At 44.0% G+C, this 13930-nt stretch overlaps 1 protein-coding gene across 4 annotated transcripts in view; it reads right to left on the bottom strand.

Moving 5' to 3' along the window:
• Positions 1-12879, bottom strand: part of PKM (pyruvate kinase M1/2) — a 40653-nt gene extending 27774 nt beyond the window's left edge. Inside the window, exon 1 of one of the 4 annotated variants that reach the window (XM_038418814.2) lies at positions 12487-12879. The gene's annotated coding sequence lies outside the window, so the exon portion shown is untranslated. Of the gene's footprint in view, positions 1-12472 lie in introns of all 4 variants that reach the window. The other 3 variants (XM_038418812.2, XM_038418811.2, XM_038418813.2) reach the window with 3 other exon arrangements.
• Positions 12880-13930: the final 1051 nt, after the last annotated feature.

Genomic DNA, 13930 nt, shown 5'->3' with positions numbered 1-13930 from the left:
ACTGTGGTAAACTTGGACAGAATTATACTATGGAATCAGATAAATCTCCTGATTTTGATTTTTTGGGGCCTAAATAAGAGGAAATTGCACCCCCTCAGTTCTTGAGGCCAGCCACTTTACGTGGAGACTGATAATCCTAGAACAGATTAACCCTTTCCGTAACACCAGCTAAGGGCTAGTCTACACTGGCAGTGTTAAAGCACTGCCGTGGCAGCGGCTTGTGTAGTCGTGGCAGAGCACTGGGAGAGCTTACTTTAAAAAAAAAAAAGCCACCTCCATGAGGGGCACAGCTCCCAGCGCCGGGATGCTGTCTACACTAGCACTTCACAGCGCTGAAACTTGCTGTGCTGGGGGGTGCTTTTTCACATCCGAGTGAGAAAGTTGCAGTGCTGTAAAGTGCCAGTGTAGACAAGCCCTAAGACCAAGTTCTTTTCATACACTATCGGGTTGGAAGGGACCTCAGGAGGTCAAAGCAGGACCAATCCCCAATTTTTGCCCCAGATCCCTAAATGGCCCCCTCAAGGATTGAACTCACAACCCTGGGTTTAAGCAGGCCAATGATCAAACCACTGAGCTATCCCTCAAGTTGTGTGAATGGCTTTACCATGAGGTTCTAATCAGACAGGTCTGAGAGAAAAGCCTGGGCCTGGTTAGTCTCAAGCAAGAGTTCAGTTTACTGCCTTAGGCTGCCAACAGTGAGCTTGAAAGCAAGACTTCCACTCAATGCTGGAGCTAGTCATTACTAAGGACAGAGAAACAAGGAATCAGGTATGTGCAACACCAAGTTGTATGAAAGGTGCCAGTGAAGAACACTGAATTGAGAAACTTCACTTTGCTTGTCAATAGATATTCCCAGCTGAAATGGTCATTCCTCAGCTCTTTCATTATCAGCACCACTCCAGCCTCCCCATCCCCACTGATTTCATATGCAACCTAAAAAGATTCCTATTAAAGACATTTTGATTTAAAAAAATATAAAGTTAACATGGCACACATTAAATGCGTAAAAACTGGCTGACTGGCTTTGAAAGGTAATTAATTGTAAAAGGGCAATAGTCATCAAGCGGGTCTTAATAGGGAACAATTTTCATTCCTATGCCATTTAACATTTTTAATCAATGACCTGGAAGCCAGCAAAACCACCACTTATAAAGTCTGCAGACAATACAACAATTGGGAGGGTGATAAATAAGGAAGAGGGCAGGTCACTGATTCAGAGCATACCAGATCACTTGGTAGACTGGGTACAAGAAACAATATGCATTTTAATTCAGCTAATGTAAATGTATGCATCTAAAACCAAAGAATGCCATATCTACATGATTGGGGATTCTATCCTGGGAAGTAGTGATACATAAAAAATTCAGGTTTCAGAGTAGCAGCTGTGTTAGTCTGTATTCGCAAAAAGAAAAGCAGTACCCGTGGCACCTTAGAGACTAACAAATTTATTTGAGCATAAGCTTTCGTGAGCTACAGCTCACTTCATTGGATGCAGCCGATGAAGCGAGCTGTAGCTTACGAAAACTTGTGCTCAAATAAATTTGTTAGTCTCTAAGGTGCCACAAGTCCTCCTTTTCTTTTTGCGAATACAAACTAAACAGCTGCTACTCTGAAACCTTTTTGGGGATGGACTGTGTTATACATGATCAAAGTGGTCCCTTCTGGTTTTGGAATCTATGGACCACAACATAGAAGTAAAATAAAAGCACTGCAGCTGGGTACTATATAATTTGAGTAATCTGCCACCTTTACCTAGATAAGTAGCTTTTTTGGAATTCAGTCCGACAGCAAGTTAGGCCATCTTGTTTTATCAGATCTATAGCCTTGGGGGGCCGGGGGGAAATCACTTCATGGTGTCTGTAGGGTGACCTTCTGCACACACCAGGGACTCCCTGCCTTCCAGGCCAGAAATTCCTGGGTGCTATTCTCCCATCTCCCTCTCTGGCAGAGACTGCCTGTAACTCCCCTCAATCTTCCTCCCTGACAGGGGCTGTATGCCTCCTACATATGCTGTAACACCAGGGTTCTCCAGTGTAGGTATACCACCCTCATTCTAGGTTGCCCCATTCCATTAATGGTCTGGGAGACTGACTGTTCACACACTGAATGACTACCTATTGGAAGGATGAACAGAGGTATTGTTATGCTAGAAGGCATTAGTAGGTGACAACAACCAGTTTGATCTACACACTATTGCAGAAGTGCTTGTGGCTGTGCTGAAAGGGTGACAGGCATTCCCATGTCTCCCATTTACTACCCCCCCACCCCCAATTTAAAGTTCTGGCCATCGATGCCTAAAACATTCCCTGAAGTGTTGGAATTGGTTGGATGCAATGTTCCAGTGTTATTGCATTACTTAAGACAAAAATCATGCTGAATGTAGCATGCTCAACCAACGAAAGAGGACCCATTATGATCATCTAGTCTGATTTTCTGCATAAGAGGCCTGCCATTGAATTCTGCCTATTAACTCCTGCAGAGCCAAAAATATTACTGGTGAATTTGAGACTATACTGCTCCACATGGTACTTGTATGTATCTGGATTCATAGATTTTGAACCATTATCTCTATTAAAATAAACTAAAACACATTCCCAACTTTCCCCTCTAATTAGCATTTATAGCAGCAACCTGAACTTATCCTACATCATGGACACCGGGAAAAAGCAGGCAGAACTTACTGTAAAACCAGTAATATTGCTTGTTAGATCAAAGTTAATGTAAAAGTCAAATGATAGTGTTAGTTGTACCTGTTAGCTAGATCAGGATATTCAGCCTTAATGTCTGACAAAGTGAAGAGATTTAGAATCCCAACTGTCAAAGTTATTAAAAGTTTGGATAATATGGAGATAAAACAACTTTGAAATTGGCATTATGACTACACCTACAGCCCTTTGCAGAAGAGATCCACTATGATCCTACCACCATGTATTAAGCATTCCTGTCACAGGAGAGCACATGCCGTTTTAAGATGGTTCACTCAGGAAGCTTAGCTCCTCCCTCACCCACCTCTGCCAGTCAAGCCTTCCAATTTCTCTGCATCTACGTGCAGTTTCTCATGCAAGGCAGATTTGACTCACTACATCCTCATTATGATATAGAGAAGTACAGCAATGACACAGGCTACTGAAAACCTCAGTATACCCTGGCAAGTAGTCTCTTATCCAGCCCCATGGGAAGGTGCTGACTCACTGAGGTAGAAATAAGAAAAGGAGGACTTGTGGCACCTTAGAGACTAACAAATTTATTTGAGCATAAGCTTTCGTGAGCTACAGCTCACTTCATCGGATGCATAAAAATGAAGGCACATGAAAGTCTGACCATATTAGAAACACTGCAAGGTTACATTATGATACATGGCTATTCCAGTATACACAGCTTAATGTTTCCCAGCAGCATGAGGCAGTGGTACAGAAAGAGACATTAGCTCCTTCATATCAAGCCACTTCCTCCCTATTCTTATTCAAGAGTTTTCAGATATTAAAAACAAAGCAGTTCCCTGAAAAGCCAATTTCAAACATGAACACAGTGTCAGACTTCCAGATCCTTCAACTGATTAGGCTGCTTTTGGTCCTGTGATGGATTTGTTTAGTTATTAACTACTGGTTGGCCTGACTTTAAAATAGGAAATAACTTCTGGAGGGGGGGGCAATTCTCAGATCTTACTAAGAAGACTGATTTTGCAGAAGGGGAACAGTTCCCACAGCCAGTCATCATAGCCTAGATTTCAGGTGCAAAGCCTCTGAAGAGTTCAAGCAAAACCTTTATATTATGTAGCACCTTGTATAGTCTAAATGACTGAATGCATTAGGGAGTAGTACAATGTATAGTCTCATAAATGAATGAGAAGGAACTGTAGCAGCAAAAGTTCTCCCCATGCACACTGACATCAATAAGTCAAAACATGCACTATATGAAGCATCTCATTTGGTTCAGTGCAAGGGATGAGCAATTGAGATGGAAACTGACAGTCCACTGGCTATTACTGAGTCACAAGCTTTTCCCAAAAAAAAAAAAAAAAAAAAAAAGAAAGGGGGGGCATAACAGTCATTTACAAAATACTTGAATTTAAATTTCTGTATTTCACACTCATTCTGTGATAAGATAACTGCTTTTTAAGAGAGTTTCATTTGAAGTCAGAATCCCGTAAGCGGCCATCTTTTCCAATGAAACTCAAAAGTCAGAGAAACAGTGATCACAGGTATTGTGACCTTGGCTTTTCTGTGGCAGGGAAGTTGGAAATAGAAAGAAACGCAGCAGCAAGAACATGGAAAATGCATTTTCCTGCATGTGGCTTTAGTTTTGCAATATTGTGCCCTATATTTTTGCACTTCCCTCCTACAGTGCTTTTCTATGAAACATTCACTGAACTCTGCTGCAGATTAAAATTCAAGTGCTATGTTTGGCATTTTACAGTATTTTAGAAATTTTTGCAAGATGCAGGTGGGCATAGCTTGCTCAAGACAGTGAAGAGCTTATAAGAGTAGGAATAAAGCAGACAACTAGTAAATCCCAAGTTTATTATAGAGCCTAGCCTCACATGTCTCTAGCAAGATGCACTTACACATTTGAACTGTTTCAGAGTAGCAGCCGTGTTAGTCTGTATTCGCAAAAAGAAAAGGAGTACTTGTGGCACCTTAGAGACTAACAAATTTATTAGAGCATAAGCTTTCGTGAGCTACAGCTCACTTCATCGGATGCATTTGGTGGAAAAAGAGGAGAGATTTATATACACACAGAGAACATGAAACAATGGGTTTATCACACACACTGTAAGGAGAGTGATCACTTAAGATAAGCCATCACCAGGGGGGGGGGGGGAGGAAAACCTTTCATGGTGACCAGCAAGGTAGGCTAATTCCAGCAGTTAACAAGAATATCAGAGGAACAGTGGGGGGTGGGGTGGGAGGGACATTTGAACTGGTCTGTCCAGTGTTTGTTCAGAATTAATTTTTTGATATTAAAAAAACTACTGCCCTGGGATATGCAGCTCTTGTTGTGCGGCTGCTTATAAGTATCTAAGAAGGTAGAAGAGGTCAGATCTCAGTTGCTTCCCTTTACAACATCAAAATGAAGGTGACTGGATAGGAAAAGGTAGAGAAGGACAGCCATTATCCAGCACTGGAAGAGCTTAGACAAATTTACTTGTAACAGAAGGAAGTAGTTACAAGTTTGATCTGTCACATTGCTCCTCAGCCAGCTAAGCCTCTAGAGGCAGAAATGGAAGGAACAATAACTGCACATGAGGAAGTAGGAGACAGCAATTATTGATTTTACAAAGGGATCCATCACTGGTATTTGGGCACAATGAACATAAGGGCCATACTGGGTCAGACCAAAGGTCCATCCAGCTAGTATCCTGTCTACCGACAGTGGCCAATGCCAGGTGCCCCAGAGGGAGTGAACCTAACAGGTAAGTGATCTCCACTCTGACAAACAGAGGCTATGGATACCATTCCTTACCCATCCTGGCTAATTGCCATTAATGGACTTAGCCTCCATGAATGTATCCAGTTCTCTTTTAAACCCTGTTATAGTCCTAGCCTTCACAACCTCCTCAGGCAAGGAGTTCCATACACTGACTGTGGAATGACATTCTAAAAAGACAGCAGCCAACACACTCCTCTCTGAAGCCCACAATTAAGCAAGTACAATCGGAAGAAGCATCTTATTTGAAGTTAGCCAAATGCATGCCAACCCACACTGTGGCTTGCCAGCAAGATTTAAGTGATTGGTCTAGGATGAGAGAACACATCTCTCCATACAGATGGGAGATTATGTGATTATTTCACACATGCAAAAGATATACTTGCCCACGTAGTATACACTTAATTGGTTGATCTCCTGGCTAAATGTTCACTGTCTCATCTCATAATACAGCTGTTGAGACAGTAGTAAAGGGAAACAGATTATCTAAAAGTTTTCACTTGGTTAATCTTACCTCAATTTTTTAAAACTCACAGGTGTTTTCCCCACAGCATAAATACAAGCATGCAGGCCCAGAAGAATGTTACTTCGGTAGCTACCTCCAAACTCAATGGACAGTTGTGGGTTTTTTTAAAAAGCGTTCTTAGGCCTATAAGAGGCAGAAAACAGACTGCATGCAGGTAACATGACAGGTCATGCAGTGGATTCTAGTTTTGCTGCCTCTGGAGATTCAGGTTTAAGTCAGCTTGAACCATGAGTGAAGCAAGCCTGATGGGTTGGGTCTTCTATTAGCCAAGTACAAATTTATTCATATAAAAAAAGCCAGTCAGTCATGCTGACTTGATCTTGTACTGCCTGTACAAACAACTCAGGACTGGTACAGGAAGAGTAAGGAAAGGAATCCTAGATTTTAAGCAATTTTACCTTGATCCCAAAGCAAGTTTGGATTCTTTTACAACACAAATCTAGTTCTGGCATTTATACGTTTAAGAAGGGTCTGCCAACTCTTTTCTGATAAGCAGAAAATATTGTTCCATGGTCCTTTAGCTTTTTTTAACATTGTTCAAGACAGGTATTAGACTTGTAAAGATATATTTAGACTATAAAATGCTTGTAAACTGCTGCATGCATTAATCTTATTTGAAATGTCTGCATCTCATGCTACAAGGTAATATGTAAATTGTAAAAATGCTGGCTGTGAACTTGTTAACCTAAGGAGGAAAAGTGGTTCCTCCGCCCATCAAGAACTATCAAAAGTGAATGGGCCATTGTAGGACAAAAACTATGTTAAAAGAAAAGATGCATCCGATGAAGTGAGCTGAAGCTCACGAAAGCTTACACTCAAATAAATTTGTTAGCCTTCTAAGGCGCACAAGTACTCCTTTTCTTTTTGCACATACAGACTAACACGGCTGCTACTCTAAAAGCTTTGCTGATTGCCCCATCCACCCACGAAGGAGTTGTGTGCAGGAGCCCTAGATCAGTTTGAAACCTGGGAGGACATATAAAGATGCTCACAAAAAAAAAAAATGTCTCTCTGCTGTTTGGACTCTCAAAGGGCTGGAGCTAGGAAATAAAAACAGATTCCCCAGAGTTAGCCCTAACAGTTGACAAGTTTACACATCTGTTACCGTTAGGAACCTAACACTAGTTCATTTGTGCTTATATGTTGCCTGCTTTAAACCTGTAAATAACTGTGTCTACACTATAAGCTAATGTGGTACAACTTATGTTGCTTAGGGGTGTGAATATTCTACATCAGGGGTTCTCAAACTGGGGGTTGTGACCCCTCAGGGATCACAAGTTTATTACATAGGAGGGGTCACGAGCTGTCAGCCTCCACCCCAAACCTTGCTTTGTCTACAGCATAATAGTGATAAGTTAAAAATGCTTTTATATTTAGAAGGGGGGGGTCACACTCAGAGGTTTGCTGCATGAAAGGGACCACCAATACAAAAAAAAAGTTTAAGAACCACCGATCTACACCCTGGAGTGACGTAAATTATCCTGAACTGAGTGCTGGTGTAGATAGCGCTATGTCAGGAGAACTTCTCCTGTCAACATGTCCTGCCTCTGCAAGGAGGTGGGAGCTTTAAGATGACAGGCCATTGGCTTAGAGCTTCTCTACTACAAGCACTACAGTGATGCAGTTGCACCACTGTAAGTGCTGTAATGTAGACAGCCTCATTTCTTTTTCCTTGCTAATAACTCCTTAGTTAATTATAGGATTGTCTTTGGTGTGAGATCTAAGGTACAAACTGGTTTGAGGGCAAGTGACTGGGAGCAACCTGAATATTTTATGATATTAACCGTAAGTGACCACTTATCCAGCTTGCCTGGGTGGCAAGATAGACAATCTGCTTGGGCACTCTAGTCTGAGACTACGGTAAGACTCTTATAATGATCCAGGCATTCACATTTGTTATTGGGCTGGTGAAATCTAATTACAGAACACAGCACCAGTTTGGGGAGTCTGTCCGACTTTTTGATATTCTGCCCTGAGGTTGGCACTCAGTCATGAACCACTCTAGACAGCATGACAGATACTGCAGATTATTCAGGACCACATGGCAATTTCTGCTTCACCCAATTGATTTAGAACACCTCTCTCAGCTACCATCAAATTGCAGATTCTAAACCTGTATCTTAGGAGACATTCAGCCAGCAGCTTTGGGATGTTAATGTTTCTTGGGTTTTCAGAGCACATATTAACTAGATTAGAAAGGATAGGTGGGAGGGCCACACTGGTGCTGTGTTTATGACATCAGTACTTTTCCCGGATGAGAATGAATTAGCTGTCAGATTAACATGCTCTAGTTTAGTCTGCACCTCCCTGAAGAAATCAAACTCACTACACGGTTGATTAATGAGTCAGATTGATGCTGATAACGAGATCATATAACCCCTCCAAAAAGAATTAGAGGTCCGGGTGCAGGCATAACATGCCAGCCACACTTATCTGTATTGCATGTGTTACCAAAGCAACTAGTTAAGCAGAATTCCAGAAAAATCCAAGAGTTCTCTCCCCTGTGCTATCAGCAAACAAGGCCAGTGATGTCTTTCAGAGGAAAGGACGCAGATTCATTGGTAGAGTGAAGATTTGAGCCCTACTTGGATTTATAGATACAGTCAGAACAGCACACAACTGAAATACCTCCTAGATAAAGCATTTCTGCACACACCATTCAGTAGTGGCGGTTAGCTGCTACTGCTGTCGGTCCTATTTTTTCCCCTACGTGCTATCCATCACAACACACTGCAGCTAAGCTCTGCTGCTTTTCCAGATGAGGTGGGGCTATAGTGCCTCTCCTAGGAATAGGAACAGGCTGCTGTCCAAAGCCCAAGGACAGGAAAGAGGACACACCCACGGGATTTGTCCTGGCCATTTACAGCTTCAGCAAAATGGAGTCAGCTTTGGATTTTATGTAATCAAGATTGGCCTCTTTCCTACCTTGCTGGTAGCAGGTGGTTTTATTTATATACCAAATAGGTGATAAAAATTCTAAGCCTTTTATCCAGGAGTGGAGGCACATAGATGTAGACAAACTGCATTCTTAGATGTTAGATCACCTCAATGTGCAGTCAATGCAATATCAAACTGACTGCCTTATTTACCACCAGCTTTTCAGTAGAATTTGTAATTTCATCTCTAGAAAATTCAGAAGGATCTTTTTTTAGACATAAAACATTCAGCCCCAAGTATCTTGTGATTTCACAGTATGTTTACTTTTCTCCTGGAAGAACCCGAGTTTCAGTTATCTAGCCACAAGAGAAGAGTGGGAGTGAGAACTGTTAGCCACAAAATGCATTACGCCCCACCCCCAAATCTGTTCTCAAACCATGTTAGAACCTTTCTAAATCTTTCCAATTCTCTAGTGAAGGATTATCTTGATAACCCTAGCATGGCCCAGACACTATTCGGGGGGGGGGGGGGGGGGGAGTTAGAGGAACAGGAAGAAAGGTGGAGAGTGCCCAGCTCTGTTTATAAAAGCTCTTGATTTCAAAAGGCTAACACACTTCAATTTCCCTTGATATATGGCTGTAGATAACCAGATACAAGTCTAAGATTCTTGAAGCTGGATGAAGTTATAATTGTTCTGCTAGATTTCAGTGAGGCAATTAAAAATAGGCTGCAGTTTATAGGAGCAATTTCAGGGAATAAGAAGTCACAAAATGCTTGAGGGATTGTGCAAATATTAGTGGGTTGTATTACTTAACAGATTCAAAACTCTGTACAAACATAAGCAGCATTTTCTGTTATGCTGTGCTCCATCTCAAAATAGCTGGGATGCTAGAGCCATGACCATTTTTAAAAAAAAAAAATCTACTCTACTTTTATTAATCTGAGATGACAGCAATGAAGTTTCCACTGCGTAGTAACAAAAGCACCATTCATGCAAATCTGATTCTAAAAAGAGCAGTTCAAAGATGTTTCAAAGGTTGTTTTTTTTTAAAACCAGTCTTTAGTGAAGTACAGACGATCATCAAAATAAACTGGACATGTTTACACAGACATAACACAGGAAAAATACAGGAGACATTCAAAAGGGGCCTTCACTTGCCTGTGCAATGAAGAGATGACTAAGTCACTAACAAATTTATTGAGCCATATACTGATCTAAGTTAGCATCCTTTAGGATACTGCCAGCTTTCCTGGCGTGGGAGGAGGGGAAGTGGCGAATACTCCCTTTCCCATTTGACTCAACTCTTACTCCCAGTCTGATGGACCCACTGAACCCCAGGAAACACTAAACTGAAATACCTTGCAACTCTGAATCCAAGCTTCTTTCTCTAAATTCTATGGCATGTAGCTGCAGCCAGAAATAAGTGTAATTTGCTTAATCACTTCCCACTTTCAGTAGCTCTGTTATTTCAGTGCCATAACAATCCAGTTTGATTACTCAATTACTCTTGCATTTAAGGGGAGAAAATAAGAGGTGTGGTTATTGCTAGCTATTTCTCTGAAGATATGACTAACGGTAGTATATTAAAACCCATGTATCTGAACCAAACCAAGAATTGTTTTCCAGAGGTGTCTGGTATTAATCTGAATAAAAGTAGGAAGTATAGAATAAGGCAGTACATAGTACAGTATTCTAGCTAATTCTACCTTAGAGGCATAGTACACTACAAAGTTAAGCATCCATCAATAGAATTATAGTTTCAAATTTACCAACACTGGAATCCTGTTTAAAGAATACCATTAGCTGAGGTGTATTTAATTCCCTCTTTTGAGGGATACTTGCATGTTCAGTTTACTTTTACACATCATCCACCTAAAAAAAAAAACCCAGATATTAAGATGAAAAATGGAGGCTCAATCCAGGGCAACAATTTAGGAACTGTTATTTGATCAGTGTTACAACAACTCTTCCACATTTCTTTTTCTAAACTGGGCATCTGCTGTTATATTGCAGCCCTGTGCTATGGCACATTAGACTACCACCTCTGAAGCTGTGACAGCCAACCACAAGGGGTTGCGACAGCAGTGGTACCTGCACTCCATTGAACAATCCCGGCAGACACGGGTCCCCCTGCATGATGCTGCAGCAACCTGACCCATCAGGTTTGCCCACAAAGTAGTTTCTTGTCAGTTACATTGGGCCAGTAGACCCACCAGGGGTAGGGATCTTTGCCATTTTGACAATAGTATGCATAAGTGATATGCTTCGGGGAGGACAGTTTTGTTTCACATGTACAGTCTCAGGATACCATCAGGGGGCATTTGTGTTTCAGTCCTCCCTATGCAAGAGAAAGTTGGGATAGAATCTAGCAAAGGGATTCTCAAACTGGGGGTCAGGACCCCTCAGGGGGGCATGAGGTTATTACATGCAGGGGGTAGGGGAGAGGGTCAGGATTGTCAGCCTCCACCCAAAACCCCCCCCTTTGCCTCCACCCAAAACCCCCCCCTTTGCCTCCAGAATTTATAATTGTGTTAAATATATTAAAAGAAGTGTTTTTAATTTATAAGGGGGGAAAATCACACTCAGAGGCTTGCTATGTGAAAGGGGTCACCAGTACAAAAGTTTGAGAACTACTGATCTAGCATCTCTAATGATGAATTCTATCACCCTCTTACACTGACCTCTCAGTTAAGTTAATAGCAATGTTTTATAAAGATCCTCCCTTGCAACTACACAAAATGGCATTAACTCTGAAACGCAGATCATTCCAGGACTGCGGCAGATGGAAGAGCCCTTCCTATTGGCAATCAGATCACATTTGACCCGACTTGGTATGCAACGCAACATAATCCCTGTCTCACAAGCCTAACCAATGCTACAAGATCCATTCAAAAGCTAACCTAAGGATAGCGAAGCTAGTTTAACAGCTCACTATAGGAGGAAAACATCTCGAACACAGGATGAACGGACAGAGGAGGAACAAGGTTTAAAACCTTTTGAAAGGTACTTAATTGCCTCACTTTGCATCATATGTTAGCCTGCCCTTTCCTCCTCTACTGAAAGTCACCCCGGTGTGGATTCCCCTGCCAACACTGAAGCAATGAAGGTTAAAAGGATTGAGTTTCACCGGAGCCTTTAAAAGTAACACTGCATTTTCTATAGGCCAAGTTTTACAGAATTAGTACAAAGAACCTGACAACGGAAGCTGGGCTTGTCCCGCCTCAGGACGCGGCTCTTTGTTACGTTAGCGTGGCGCACCAGATAGTCTCATCTGGCTCTTGGAGCCCCCGCTCCCGACAACAGGCTGGCGCAGTGGGGCTTCGGCACATCCCACGTGCGAGGACGGCTCCCCACGTGCTCCCACCACGCACTTGCCCCCGCGCGCGCCACAAAGGGCCAGACTCGCTCCGCGCGAGGCAGCGGGGGCTGCGCGCTCCACGGGGAAGGGACGAGCTTCGGCGCCCCGGCCCGAGCATCCCCGACTCGCAGCAGCGCGGGCCCTTCGGCCTCAGTAGGGGGGCCACGCCGGCCAGCATCCCGCGCCCCTCAGCGCGGGGGGACGGAGGAGGCTCCCGGGGAAGGACCCGCCCCAGGGAGTGGCGGCACCGCGCTGACCGACCAACCTCCCGCCACCCGGGTACCTGCTGCTCCTCACCGCGTCCGTTCTCCCCGAGAGCTTCAGCTTCTCTGTAGCCCCGGCCGCCGCTCCTCAAGGTGGATTCCGCCGCCCTACGGATCCCTCCGCCGCCCGCCCCTGGCTCGCTAGGGGAGGCGGGGCGGACGGATTCTTTTCACTAGCGGAGGCACAAGCTGCGGTGGGGTAGGGGTAGTCGGACCTCACGCGGATAGCTGGCCAATGGAAAGGCGCCCAAGGCGCTCGGCACGCGGGCTGCGAGAGACGGGGCAATGGTGGCTGCAATTAACGGGGCCGCATTCCTTACCTCCCCCCATGCAGCAGTACCATCTCTTAAAGGGGCCGCATCCCTTAAAACCCCCATGCCTCAGGAGCTCTGAAGGGGACTGCAGCCCCCACCCCCCACCCCATGCTGTAACATCTGTTAAAGGGGTCCACGCCCCTTAGCTTCCCGTGCAGCAGCAGTATCTCTTAAATGGGTCACAGCCTCATTTCATTTCCCGCTCCCTTTCACTTCCCCTGCTGCAGCAGAATCTCTTGTCACGGGGTGTGCCAGCCAAGAGAGAGCTCCATGTAGGACCCTGCATCCCGCCACGGCCTGGGCTCCCCGCAGCGTCGGTGCTATGCCTCATTGCCCATGCTGCAGTGCGTCCAACAGCGGGACAGCACCCCATTGCCCATCCCCCATGTGCCTGCTCAGAGGCTAGGCTGCCTTACATCCCAGCTGGAAGCCTGTCCTGAATACCCCCTGCACCTCCCCCTGTCTGTCAGGGCCCTAGAAACCGTTTACAAAGATCTTACTGTTCCCCATTGTTGCTTTTCCTCACTCCTGTGACAAAGCGAGGAGGGAGCAAGCTGAAAACCAAGCATGACAAATGACCATTTGACGTCCCCATGCATGGCCAGATTCCCTCCCCATAGGTGGTTACAGCAGGGCTCCAAAGAGTCGGGAAGCTGAGCCAAAAGCTACCTTTGAGGGTTCCCCAAAGACTAAAGAGTGGGGGATTGGGCTCTGGGTTGCTGAGACTACCATCCCCCAATTTCCCCTTGTCCTAGGAGCTTGGGGCCCTGCCAGGTGGGAGGCTAGCCCTGATAATGACTGGTATCAGCAAGAATGAGTGTGTCTCTGACCAGCAGACTCAGAGGATGAGTTTGCAGTGATGGAGCAGCAGTAGCAGCAGCTTGTGACTCATCTGCTCTGGTTTTAAGGTCACATTGTCTTTTCCAAAAAAGAAAAGGAGTACTTGTGGCACCTTCGAGACTAACAAATTTATTAGAGCATAAGCTTTCAAGCTGTAGCTCACGAAAGCTTATGCTCTAATAAATTTATTAGTCTCTAAGGTGCCAGAAGTACTCCTTTTCTTTTTGTGAATACAGACTAACACGGCTGCTACTCTGAAAATTGTCTTTTCCCAGAGCTGGAAATAATTCATGTATCATGATGAGTAATGGAGCATACCCACTT

Source organism: Dermochelys coriacea, chromosome 10, assembly GCF_009764565.3.
Source record: "Dermochelys coriacea isolate rDerCor1 chromosome 10, rDerCor1.pri.v4, whole genome shotgun sequence".
Lineage (NCBI taxonomy): Eukaryota > Metazoa > Chordata > Testudines > Dermochelyidae > Dermochelys > Dermochelys coriacea.
Note: the sequence above shows the minus strand (reverse complement) of the source record. Positions and strands in the feature narration are given on the sequence as shown.